A 14,594-nucleotide genomic window follows, 5' to 3' on the forward strand; every position below is an offset into this window, starting at 1 on the left:
GCAAACATTGTTCCATTTGTGGCTGGTTTTGAACAAAGACTTATTTGCAGGAGGGGGCACAGTTAATTCAGAGAAAAACTGAATGAACAGACGATACTTTTTCTCCTGCATGAACTCTGAAGCCCAATTATTCAGGAAAATCTCCCCACCACCTTTATTAGGAGAACTCGGTGCCTTGTGACAAAAGGCCAACAGTAACACTGGGTAGCCCTCTCCTACCTGTGAAAAGTAACTGATGCCAGTAATCCCACTGTGGCCAAAACGCTTATTTGCACACGTAATTTCTTCAATGACAAAATAAGGACTGAACAGTGAAGCATTATGTACAGGTGATGGATAAAAAGCAAAAGTTAAAATCTAATTTATCTAGCATTACAGGTTATCTTTATTATTTTCATTTTGTTGCTGCGTTGGTAGAACTATCATGTAACTGGAAAAACAAATTACTATGTGACAAATTTATTAGTGTATAAAAGGCGATGTTTCTTACAAGTACTTAGAGAAATATACCGTCCTCATGCTATACACTGAACTCCCACTGACATAAATGAAAGCTTTCTACAAAGAGTAAATACAGAATGCATTCCTCAGTTTTCATGCAAAAATCTTTAGTTGAGGAAATACTTTACCTAACAGAAAATATTAGCTGACTGGGAGCACCTGGGGAACAGGCAACTCACGTCTGACCTACAAGAGCTGGTATACAACCTAATGCCTATTCTTTGTCAGTTCACAGTATAAACATTAACATAGGCACTATTTATACTAAGAAACATTATTAATAGATTAATTGTGATTAAAAAATTAGTTTCCGTGACTTTAACATTTCTTCCACATTTGCTTGCCTCCTTATCTCGATGATAAAGAATTCTGCTGGTATTGATTATTTTTTCAGAATAAAAAGCCTTGGGCAGGTGACTTAGAACATGTTTTTTTGACTGAAACAGATAAACTGAAGGAGATTTGGCTTTTGTGTTTATGTGGCAGTAGTATACTTTACAGAAAAAAAACAATTTCCTTCAGAACTTAAAAATCTCAAATGATATCTCAAAGAAAAAAAAAAGCTTACTTTGAAAACAGCCCTATATCTAACAAGTTTGTGCAGTGAATACTTATTTCATTTTCCATCTGTTGAAACCATGTGGAAAAATTAAAGAAGAAAAAAGTTATAACGTTAGACGGTAAGAAAAGAGTAACGGTAAGGAAACTGAATCTTTGTTCTTTATATCACTGCAACAGGTTCAAAAATCTACATGTACACGCAGCAATAAGAAAGGATGCTTCACAGTGAAAGACTCGTGAAAGAACCTCAGCTATTTGTCTTTAGCAGCTTCTAGTCCATTTTTCTCCAAAGAGACTTGTTATCATCTCACTACATTTCCTCATGCAATCATATATGGCAATGCCAACAGAATATTTCTCTCCCCGAAATCTGCAATTTGCTGTGACTGCGTGAGAAAAGACCTAGGTTTCTCACAATCCAGCCCAGTTAACTCAGCCTTGACTTCCCTGTAGCTGTTTGCATATGGGCCACTGTGCCCCATGCTAGGCCAAGCTGTAGTGCCCCAAACTAGATGCCTGCTTTGGGCTCCTGGTCTCTGCAGGCAACGACCTTCCTTACTCAATCGGTTTTGCAAGCCTCCTGTTCTTATACTAAGTCTGCATTTTGCTGAAATCATCTGTAAACTAGAAAATGTGAACAATTTTACATTTCCTGGCTACTGTTGGTTGACCTGAGTATTACATACCAAACTTGATGGGTATGCTGTTGGCCTCCTCGGCAACTGCTGTTTTCTTTCTTTTCTCTATTTGTGTCCTGCTGGTACCAATGAGACACACATAGCTTAACAGAAGCATGGTGATCACACATCTGCTTTCACTTGCATTAACAGCTCTGCCTAGCTGTCATGACATTGAAAACCTGTTACTCCTAATTCATTATCTAAAAATTAGACATGAAACAAGTTTTAGTTTTGTATGTGTATTGCTGCCAGTGGTTAAGCTTGTACTTGGCTCTGAGTGAAAATCTAAGATCACTTACTTGGGACCATCAATGACATTCCCAGTCTCATAAAAGGACCATGGTCAGTATATTCTCATCCAAGCATGGAAGCTCAGTTTCCATGTAATAAGACTAATACATTGTCAAACTTAGGACTGAGTTTATGCCTGCTTGGAGGTGATTACAGATAATTTCTGAGACTTTGGGGTATATTTTCATGATAATATGATTTGGCCACTGCAAAAGTTTAGTTTAATTCAGTTTAAGACTGTGTTCTCATAGGGGGCTTAATTACCTATTGATTTCAGCTGAATTGCTGCCCATCACCATAGTAGACACCTTTCGTGAAAAATCAATAGCAATATTAAGTCCCTTTTCAGTGTAAAGACTCTGATTGGACTGCGGGCTAAAGAGGTTTGTTTTCCGTTTTATCGTTCCTACTCAGATTTTTTCAGCTGGATGTTTCCTTGAGAACCACACCTGAATCCAGAATCTGTTACTCATACAAACTGTTCCTATTAAAGCCTCATTTAGATCAACAACTCTTTTAAGTTGGATAAATTTTGCAGCTCTGGACCTGACAGTTTCAGCCACTTCTGGTTTGATTTGCCTTGTGATTTTTGCACCTCAGACCTTCAGGAGAGAGGAATTTAGTCAGTGATGTACACGAGTACAGTGAACTGTTCCATACATTCTCAGTGGTTTTGTACCATCTGAAGCCAATTCTGAGTGAGAAGCATTCTTTACCTAATCCAATTTATTTAGTCAGACTAAGCAAGAAAAATGAAGTCATCTAGGGTTTGGGTTTTTTATTTGTTTGGCTTACATGGTTAAGGAGAAAAGGACAGAAATTATATTCCTTTTGGGAGTAAATTCAATTCAATAGTATTGAACAACTTTTATGAATTTCAAGATATCTTTCAGGAAAGCATTCCTTATACATTTTCATTTATCATTTTGTTTTGCTCTAAATCCTCTATTTTTAAGTTACAGTGGCCCAGAGATTGATTTAAACCAAAACTTTCATCAGGCTCATTAAATGGTAAAATACATTCTTCACTTTTGTTTGTAAAACTGATATTAAGTTTTTAGTATTGGTATTAAATTGTTCTCAGTGCTCAACAGCATTTTACTGGATTTCCTGTCTGCAGGCTATGAAAAAACAAGTGAGTTGAGCTATGAGATCTTTGTTAAAAAACCTTTACTCCCACAGAGTAGTTTTGCAAAAAAATTCTGATATTCTCAAAGTTTAATGTTCGAATACCTCATTATAGCACTTCCGACCCTACTTTTTCTCACATCACTGATACGCTTTGCTATTTCCTGGCACACATGTTTAATAGTTTTCATACTTTTAACTTCTTAATCTTTGAGCAGGACAAGAAAGCAAAATCACAGATTAATTTCATGTAGGCTAAGACCTCAATCCAACTGATGGTACTTGAAAAACCAACAGGAAAAATACAAACATCAACGTTTCATCAGAAAAAATGATCCTATTTAAGCAAAAGGTTCAGCAAAAAACAATGGTGAATAAAGAAGTGAACGGCACTGTGGCAGCTTTAACATTTGTATAACGATGACAAACAGACACCAGTTAGTCTAGGCTACCTAAAATTCATTTCACACTTGTTTTTAGGATTACTATTCACTAAATGTGCCCAGAAAAAAAAAAGAAAAAGAAAAAAGGCAGCTTGTTATTACACATAACAGTTGCACGTTATGGATGAATGGTGAAACAGCACTTACAATTACACATGCACAAACATGATGAAAATTAGTATTACTGTAGATATCAAAAGCAAACAGACTTAATTAAAGAAATAGCTGCAACAAACCCAGATGCAATCCAAAACAAAAAAGGACAACTCCAAATCTAATGAATCCTTTGAATATTAATTACAGAATTCCTAACAATACACTGGGAAAGCTCTCTTGGAGAATTCAGTTTACTGTTTAACAGTTTCTGACTAATTTTATTAACCTGTACATCTGAGAGGATCAACCCCCTCTGGGTTTAATTAGAAGAAAATTCAATTTAAATCTAAATGTCAACAGTGGTTACTAATTATGGCAGGGCCCTGGACGAGACACCCAGTCTGTAATCAGGCTGTTCTCTGCTAACAATTAACAGTTTCTTTCTGAGTTATGAGTGCATTAGGATTTTCCTTTTTCTAAATAAATATGATTCAGCATGGGACACAACTAATATTAAGAGCACCTACTGCTATGTGCAGACATGCAGAAGAGGTTGCCAAATTAAATTACAGAGATTTCTCAAACATATAGCTGAATAATAAGCAGCTACAAAACTAGGTCAGGGTCGCAAGCAGTCGACCACAGCCCCTCCCCCCAACATGCAAAATAAATATACCCACTATCTCTGAATAGAAATCAGTCTTTTGTTATGCCCTTTGTCAGGAATACGTTACTGCAAAATGATATTTATTTCCACAGTCTTCACAGCTGTGAGCAGGGTTGAATTAATCTTTCGAGAACTGATTTCATCTTCAATTTCATGTTTATGATTATGAAATGTAAATGTATTACTTTAAAGAAAAAAATGATGAAAAGCATAAATGTAAAAAGGCAGCTCTTTACCTACTGCTTTCACTTGCTCTGTACTAATGAAGCAAATAGCCAACTAAGTGTTAAATAAAACCAGGTGTTGTAAAAATGCTTTGTAGAAAAATATGTAGAAATACAAAAGCTGGGGAGATGACTGAAAATGAAATAATTTGAAGATCTACCCTGAGCAGCAAACATGTGACTTTAGACAAGAGAATTATCAGAACACAGAAACACAACCAAAACTAGGGTGAGGATAAAGGGCTTACATTTAACTTCAAACCAGCCTCCACATTCTCAATGCTACTACTAAGGACAATACCAAAAATGCTGATTACAGCCAAGCATTGTTATTGCTCAGCTTGGTGATAGATTTTTTCAAAAATTACAATAGTCTTTTCTGAACCATTTCATTCTGATGATCTACTAATTACATCCTTAGACATAAAGTAACTGTGGTGGAAGTTGTTGACAAATTTATCATTTCATCTTGGGAATCACCAACTATTGTGCTCAAATACTCCAGGCAAACATATTTTGAGGATTCTAGTGGTAATTTCTAAAAAGACTGGTTATGAGTGGGGAAATCAGAACTCAAAGAAAATCTGTCTGGAAATAACAGAGGCAGTCCTATGAGTAGTTTTAGTTATACCATAGCCACAACAATCAAACATGCTGGTCTTGGACTGCTCTTTGCTAAGTAGGAAAGCTGTTTGCTTTCTATGCTAAAAACAATGTTTTAAAAGTGAAACAAAATGCCCAAAACAACAACCCTCTTTTGTAAAGAATATGTTAAAAATTATGCATTGGACTTCACTTTAAGCATATTTTTTTGCACATTTTTTTGACCCAAGGCCACCAAGTGGCAAATGAATATGTGAGCATCACTGTTGATAAATGCTCCTATAAGATACTATGATTACAGCTACATTCTTTAGTAGTGAAGACATAAATCATTTAGGATATTGTGAATGCAGTTCTTTAATTTGATTTAGACTTACACTCATATTTTTCAAATTAAAAACTAAACCTGAAATCCCTCATGCAAGTGCTTGACTTTAAATCTGTAAACAGTTTTGTGCCCTCCCTATGGCTGCTTATAGAACAAAAATTAAGTATATATGTATATATGTATGAAATACTTCTATGCATGTAAGCAGGTGCTTATTGTTGAGCAAGTGCTTAAAACACCTCTATTCAAGAAAGCACTTATGGATATTAAATAGTGCATATTATGTATATTACGCAGGCTCTCCTGAATAACGATAAATCAAGAACATCTCAAAATTAAGCATCTGCTTTCTTCAATTTCTGAACCCATGTGGCATTTTTTCTCAGTAATGAAAAGATTATGCACATTTTAAAGTATAATGCAAAATATGGCTCTTAAAACCTTGTGATGGAGTGGTTGCAGGAGATATTCTACAAATGTAACACTCGAACCTGACAAGAAAATTACGCAACCATGACTACGTTTGGATGTACCAACTCAGATTAACCGCATGCTCTCCACACACTCCAGTGCCTGTTGATACTGGCAGATATCTATACGAATGAACTTCAGCAGTCAGATTGAAAGTGGGTGGTTTAAGCCTATTTTTGTCACAACGAACATTAGGTACCTGGCCTCCCTTTCACCACTTGCTCCACCCCACTCTGCTACAAACATACATCTTTTTCCTTCAAGAAAAAAGGGAATCAGGACACGTCATCTTCTAATCCCACTGTCTGAATAAATGTGTGAAATTAGGAAGGATTGATAGAAATAATTTCCAACTGACCTCTGAAATTGTTACTTAGGTCCTGGGGATGGAGGGAAAAAAGAGGGAAGAACAGACAAGGGACTTTCCTCTCTCCCTTCTTAAACTGTGTACAGAAGAAAGAGAGAGAAAAATAAATAATACCCAAGATGAATTAGGTGAAATATGGACTGCCCAGAAAAATGGTGACTCTGCACCTAGAAGCTGAGGACTTGGTGCCTAGGTCCCACTCCCCCACCTCTATATTTACTTTATCCAGTGCCTCCTGCATTCTGGAATAACTCAGGAACTCCGAGCACCAGTGAAAATCCATGATTTATGTGATGTCCTTTCCTTCTCTGCATTTGTCAGCAAAGAGGTTTGTTTTAGGAGGAAAAAGATCAGTTTTGTAACTGAACTCAGCCCCCCTGTTCCCACCCCGGGTGATTATTACACTTCTCGGGTGGTTAGATTCAAGCATCCTTTAGTTTCATGCCTTGTAATACTTCCTGAGGCACGTAATAATCACCCAGAAATACTCTGCTGGCTGTGCTTTTTTATTTGGTTACTATCTTTGTGTGAAATTTTGGCCTCTGTGAAGTCAGCATAAGTCTTGCTCTCAACAAAAATCAGGCAGGGCTTCACACTTCATCTTTCTAAAATACTCCCTGCTTTCAGTTCCTTTAGTATTTCTATTTTCTACTACTATTGCTAAAATTGCAAACTGTGATAACCAATGACGTAAAGAACTTTGTAAGATCAAAATTTCAACATTAAATCACAAGCTTAGGAACAAAAATAAATATTTCTATTTTCTGCCATGCATACTACAAAGTGTAATTTAGGAAAAAATACCAAATCACAATTAAGATACTTTATAGCCTTCATTAGGCAAATGCAAGTGTCTCTATGTATTTTCCCATCGCTGAAAGAGTTTATTTCTTCTTCATGTTCAACTGAAGTTTTAGTTGAGATCTTTTGATAGAACCAAAAAGGAAGTTCTTTTAACCACAGCTCAATAATAAGGTGAATGGAAAAACAGTTGGTTTCCTTCTGCTTCAGCTGTTTACCTTGATCTGTTTTAAGCAAAGAGAAGAAAGAGAGACAGATTCTGTACACACTCTTCATTACATAACAGCCACAAGTTCAACCAAAAAAAAACCCTGTAAAAAACGGTTTTGTTCTAAGACTGAACTTCTCCAGTTCTGATTGTTCTAAGTAACTCTACTTTCGCCTCAAAACAAGAGACTGCATCCAAAAGCAATACTAAAGGACTACTTCATATATAGCCATAAAGTGGAGACCTAATGGAAAATCGTTGTAAATAAAACTAAGGAGAGCTATAAATTATTCTGCGAGCAACAAAGAGAAATTAAAAACTACAGTTATGTGCTGGTGAAAGAAAAATATGACATAATTTGGTAGGACTGAAACCTCACATGACAATTCAGATGACTGAAACCCAAATAGGAAAGACAGCTGGGAGGAGAAAGAATGTGGGACTCCACATTAAAGGTATCATTTACATACTTAGGACTTACAGGCTAATTTATGATAGTTGTATCTGACTGACAACAATACCAGGTCTTTTATAGCTGCCAACACAGATGAGAAAAAGGAAGGAGCAGGTCTCTAAAAATTACTCAGAAGCACGTGTAAATACGTAGAAAATCACAGTTTTCTGAAGACATAAGCTGGTACATTCTGATGATACTGAGAAATTATTTTTGAAGTGTCTAAAAATTATAGATCCATTCCCAACATAAAAAGTAAACCAAGCAACTTAAAATCATTTAGTACTGGAACTCAGTATGATAGATAAAAATAAACTGATCATTGCCTAAACTGGCAGCTGCCTATGTTAGAGCAATCACAAATGAATTTCAATTACAACGTGCAAGACATATGATGTGTATTTCTTTTCTCTGCAAAAAGCCAGTGCTGCCAAATAATTTTAAAGACACTTACAAATAAAACAGAGCAAAGTAGGTATTTTAATGCAGAAGAATACTGAATATCAGACTGTAAACCCACAAATCTGCAGTCATGAAAGAAGGATATGTGTGTGTGTGTGTGTATGTGTGTGTGTGTATGTGTGTGTGCGCGCGCACGTGTGTGTGTAAAAACATCTGAGCTGAGAAGAAATGTAGTTGGAGCAATTTCTTCTTTTATATATGGCAAAATTGAAGATGTGGAAGCTTACAGAAGTAAAGGCAAATCAGCAGTTCAGAATGCAGACCACTGATTATGAAAGACAGCAGTCTAAAGAAAAAAAATATTTCTGGCATGGTTAAATAGAGTCATGGTCTAATGACACCTGGGCAATGGCACAGGTCTGGTCCCCAAAGTTGATAATGAGATTATCAGCTGTGATATAGAAAATAAGTGCAACTACTACATATTTCAGCAAGTGATACATTCATCATTTGCTGTAACAACCAAGCACTTGCTATTTCCTTTGTAACTATGTAGGTTACTAAACAGCTAAAGTAAAATTAAGTAAAACACATTAAATTCACTGGATCAGAGAGCTTAACCTAAGGGTTCAGAAACGACTGGCTCAGGAGATCTTGCAACCCTTCCCTCACTTATTTTTTAGCTCAATTTTGAAACAGTGGACAAAACACTTAGTATATCAATATTTGAGAAGCATAAATAGGGTACAATCGATCAAGACTCACCTGAATCTGAAATCATCAAAACCTGTTAAAAGATGCCACAAAAATTACTAAAACAGCAGGTGAACTAATGGCCTCAAATTTGATTTTGCACAAAAACGGTCTTCCTAAGAAAACCATACTCACTGGCAGATAATTTAAAAAAAATTGCAAACAGGGAAATATCCTGAGAAATGTTTGAGGCATGATGTTCTCAACCTGATGCTATGCATTATCTCTATTACTCACCCAGTGAAAATTGGAGGAAATGTAAAGAGCTGATGAAGTTGTAAATAGCTAATGGCAACGATGAGCTATAGGAAAGTACCTGGGAAACACACTCATTTGAACTGCACATGAACATAGTTTTGTGCATGTTGCTTTTATAAATGAAAGACAGCAGGCTGGAAAGTAATAATGGTGAAAAGTCACCTGCACAAGAACTGCCAGAGTAACCTTGACAAGAACCATGCATGCAAAAGGAAGGGAATGCTCTCCCATAAGCGGGAAATTATGGAATATCAGCAGCTCTGCAATAAGTCACCAATAAGACCAGTACGGGAATATCATGTCCAATTCTGACATGTCTACACTTCAAGTAATAGCCTCAGTATTAAGAAACAATCAAGAGCCAAAGCTCCTGATTCAGCATGTCAGATTATGTAAATTGCATTTTCAGTGATTTACTGAAAATAAGGCTATGAGATGCTTTCAACACCAATTGCAAATATCAACTCAAATAAATAAATCTGTGCTACTGAGAAGTCCTTTATCACTAAATAAACACAGAAAGAGCAAAACTTTCAAATTCAGAAGAGGTAATTCACGCCAAACAGAAAGCACACACATTTGGTTGAGAATACTATCCCATGGAAGCAACTTACATAGGAACACGAAGTATTTTCCATAGATAGAATCCTTATATTAAGACTGTATGAAGAAAACAGAAGTTCTGATGCAGAAGTTTCTCAGTGTGATTCATTTCTTGGCCTCTATGTGCATGTGAATTCAGTCTATGTATAAGAATAGCACCTTAAAGTTCTAAAAATTCACGTCTAAGCCACAGATTTTTATTGAAGTTACCAACAAAACCTGATCTATTATCCAGGATGATATGTAGCAGCTCATCTGTCCTGCTGAGTGTAACAAATTCAGGATGACAGGAGTTTTGTCAGGTAGAAAAAAACCTTAGCAAGGGTTAGAAAGCCAAGTGTTAAAAGTTGCAGTTTGCATCCTTGGAGACTACTTATAAAAGCCCTGCTATTATCTAGCCGTGGCTCATCCTAAAAAGCTCTAACATCTGCCTTTTTCCTGCAAGCATGTGTAGGGGGGAAATCAGTGAGTCTAGCAAGTGCCTGATTTAAACACCTATGTTGTCATAGAGGAGATAAATATATGACTGCTCACAATGTCCCCGTCCCTTGACTGCTTGTCTGTAAGTAATGGCAATACGGGTCTCAAATGATCACTAACCTATTTCACTGATGCAGAGTTAAGTACATGCAGACAGTTCCCAATTGATTACTGTCAATCCTATTCTTAAAGAAAAAGCCCTCCAATGAGGGAGTTACAATAGTTCCTTGTATCCTGTTCCAGAATTTCATCTCCATCCCTTTTACAAGCTGAGAGTGGTTATTATCTCTCATCTTCATGAGTTAATATTCTAGATCTTTCATTCTTGTTGCCTTTTTTTCTGGATTATGTCTAATTTGTCTTCATCCTTCCCAGAAGTATTCCAGCTCTGTATGGATGAGTGCTTACTAGAGTTGCATAGTTTTGATGGGAACTTCTTAAGAGTTATAGAAACATGCAGAGTCTTGAATCCTCAAAAATATCTTAACATTTCCTGAAGTCTGCTAGCACTGGGCACCTAATAATTTGAAGATCAAGGGTATATGAAGCTTGGCCTCAAGAATTAGTAAAAGATTCCTTGAGGTCAAGTCCCAGGATTCCATCTTGCCTCAGGAAAGACCAGAGTGCAAAGAAGCAATTTATCTGTAGAGCAGTTGGCTAAATTGCTTCAGCTGTTGAGTAGAGCTAATAGCAGCTTATGCTATAAAGCATGGGATGCATGCTAAACTCACCACAAATCTCCAAAAGGTTTGACAAGGCCAGTTCATAAGGTCCTCTATTCATTCAAACTTTAAGCAAATATACACACAGGACAATTATAAGGCCCATATTGAGAACAGCCTTTTACATTGGTACACAAGATCAAACAGTCTTTTAAGAAGGTAATTGCTGTGCTGTCATTGTGAGTGGGCAAAAAAGTCAGAGAAAATGTCCAGTTAGTTAGCTTGAGAAACAAAAGGTTTAGCTCTGCACAACTGACAGATCTAATGCTAATTGTTTTGCTTTGTGCAGACACTAAATAAATAATAAATCAGTCTTGCAAGGACTGAGTAACTGTCAATTGCCTCCTAAGACAAGCACGGCATAACTAATGTGAGTATCAATGCCTCTGCACAACCCAGAGCTGGATTTAATACCTGGGATCCCCCTTCAACATGCAAGTGACATCAGGGAAAGGCAGTCTCTTCCAGGAACAGTTTCACAGCACTTACACCCAGGAAAAGCAATGATTTACTCAATACTAGTAAAAAAATGAGCACTTCTGAATATAAGAATAAGCATAAATTTAGGAACCACGGAACTTACACTGAAAAGTACTTTGGAAATAGCAGCATTGTTGAGTTTGGTCCCAGCTTTGGGCATGGGTTTGAAGTGGTAGGGGAGAGGACGTAACACATCCATCCTACATAGTACTCTACCTACCCTGGGCTGAAACAGTGTGGTGAAAACGGTTAAAAAAATGTTGGTTTACGCCACAGATGTCAAAGAACTTGATACTGGGGAAAAGCCTGTGCATATGTGAGGAACATATTACTGCACTGCTCCAGTTTATTCAGTTGATGTTGCTCCCTTAGCATATTCTTATTTGTGAGACCACAAACATACTTCCTACTAGAGTTAAAACCATTCTAGACTTTAAGCACTGCAAAATCTCAAACTGTTCCAATTTCATTCAAATTCTGAAATAAGAACAAAACCAGCTTTAATATTTATGTTTTCAAAAGGATGATGATGACTTTGGAGTTCTCAGTTAAGGAGCTACCTTGAGACTGTCACAACAGCAAAAGAAAATAGTAAGTTGCACAATCTTGACCTTTTAAAATGTTCTTTAAGATATCATGTAAAAAAAAGTACAGTATTAAATAAGAAATTTGTTAGCCTTCAGCACAGAAGCAGGTTTATTAGCAAACAACTAAGTGGAACAAAAAAATCTATAACCCCGATCTTATTGAAATAATTACAGAATCTTTAATGTCCCAGTAGGCATATACGGAGAATAAGATGGAGTACACAGAAAGAGCACAGTAATGAAAACAGACAGAAATAGGCCATTCATCCCACCTTTTACTTAGTGAATACAAATGACTGTCAAAAGCATAAGACAACATAAAAATGACTACTGACCAAAAATGAGTGAAAATTTCTTCTGTACTACTACATTTTAGGAATCTACAGGACAAAATTAAAACCAAAAGTCACATTCCTGATGAGAAAATATTTTTATTTATCTGCATGTAAAATTGGTGTTTTTTAAAAACTATGTAACTTTGCAAAGTCAATGGTAGATCTATTTGAAGACTACTCACTTAAACCCAAAAGAATCACAATTTAACTACTTAGCATGTCGTCTGTATTATATCGAGTACAGATTTAAAATACATATGAATATAGTTTGCAAAATTTAATCACACAAGGAGAAAACACACATATATTCAGATATCACACCAAAAGCAACAGATGAGATGATCTGGCTAGCTACAGTAAGAAAAAGAATATGTCCAAGTTGGCAATCCCTGTAGCAACCTTCTCTTTTGCATTTTCCTTAAAATTTATTTGGCCTCAGCTACAAAACTTAATGGCACAGAGGAACTTTGTCACAAGCCAAAGCAAGAAGCACCATGCTGCTGTGTTTACTTGGAGCAGACTGGAAAGCAGAATGTGGCTCCTCCACCCTCTCCTTCTGCCCTTGGGCTGAGAGGGTTGGGGTTGTTCAGCCTTGAGAAGAAAGGCCCTGGGAGACATTTTTGTGGCCTTTCAATATGTAACGGGGCCTTATAAGAGAGATGGAGAGAGACATTTTACCAGGCCCTGTAATGACAGTACAAAGGGCAACAGTTTTGAACAGTGAGAAGTTAAATTTGGACTGGACACAGGGAAGATACTTTTTACAATAAGGGTTGTGAGACACACTGGAACAGGTTGCCCAGAGAAGTCGTGGATGCCCCATCCCTGGAAGCATTCAAGGCCAGGTTGGATGGGGCTTGGAGCAACCTCCTCTAGTGGAAGGTGTCCCTACCCATGGCAGGGGGGTTGGGCCATATGATCCTTAAAGATCTCTTCCAACCCAAACCATTCTGTGATTCTATGATCTATGATACCTGCAGCCCCAGAAAGATGTAACTGTTTTGGGTACAGACAGCAACCAATTCCCTGAAAGACAGAGCTAAGATCATAACCTCTTCTTGCCCCTCCCTTTAACCTGAATGTGGAAGGGGCATAGAAGCTCTGCAGAACCTGCTTGCCACATGCTGCAAAATATACACTAAGCCTTTGGTCTAAAGAACAGGAAGCCACCTTTCTCATCCTTCCTTTTTTCAAGGACAAACAAGATACCATGTAACCCTAAAATAAACTAGTTGTTTCCCCTTTCTTGTCTCCCTCTATATATGCGAAAATTAGCTTCTTGACTTTCCTTTAATCATACAACTTCAGCAATGCTTTCACATAAATCTATGGGAAGCCTTCTTCACCCACACAAGAAAAACCATAAAATGTGTTTTGCTAAAGTGAACAGGATAAAGTTGTTTCTAACCTCACTGCCCACTGTGGGTAGCTACTGAGAGCTATTGAAAGCAACTCCCGGTTTACAGAACTCAGATTCCTAGATGGCATTATAATAGAAATATCTTCCAACAGACAGGGGGAGTAATTATTGTTGTGAAGGAAAGGCTAGATTATATAGAATGCTTCAAAGCATAATGTAATTGCAAAAACACTTCAGAAACAGTTTGATTTAAATCTCCCACATTTCATGCCATCTGTATGCTATCCATTCCCTTCTTTTCCTCCTATTTGGGAAGAAATACTATCAATCTCACACATAAAAGCTGACCAGGAAATATTTTCAGCTGTCATTCTTGTTACTTTTCCTGGGGGTAAAGGAAGTAAGTCACATTCTTCTCAAAGTAGGAAACAGAAATCTTGATTGTTACAATGAGTTTGTAAAGGAAAAGGCTTCATCACACTCTCCTAATTCTACTAGGCTGAGATAACAAAGAACCCAGAGATATTTTTTAATTGTTTCTCTGCACAGTAAAGAAAGCTGCAGCTCCTCAAGGAGGAGTTCCTTAATGACACTTTCCAATTTCAGCCCTGCTTGCTTTAATATTTTTAACTATTTGGACTGTGTTTGCTTTTTTGTTTGTTTGTGTTTTGGTTTTACTTTTTGTTTTGTATGGAATATACTTAATTTTTCAAAATAGTTTCAATTCCCTATATGTATTCCAAGTTTCAATAATAACACTGTTGTCTAGACATTAAGTACTGTTACTTCGT

The 14,594-nt window shown here is 36.8% G+C and overlaps 1 protein-coding gene across 2 annotated transcripts in view; it reads right to left on the reverse strand.

Moving 5' to 3' along the window:
• Window positions 1-14,594, reverse strand: part of TOX (thymocyte selection associated high mobility group box) — a 225,492-nt gene that overhangs the window by 145,637 nt on the left and 65,261 nt on the right. The gene's annotated exons all lie outside the window — the stretch shown is intronic.

The sequence above is a fragment of the Pezoporus wallicus genome, unplaced genomic scaffold, assembly GCF_028554395.1.
Source record: "Pezoporus wallicus isolate ANWC-B61680 ecotype Strahan unplaced genomic scaffold, APGP_CSIRO_Pwel_v1 contig_227, whole genome shotgun sequence".
NCBI lineage: Eukaryota > Metazoa > Chordata > Aves > Psittaciformes > Psittacidae > Pezoporus > Pezoporus wallicus.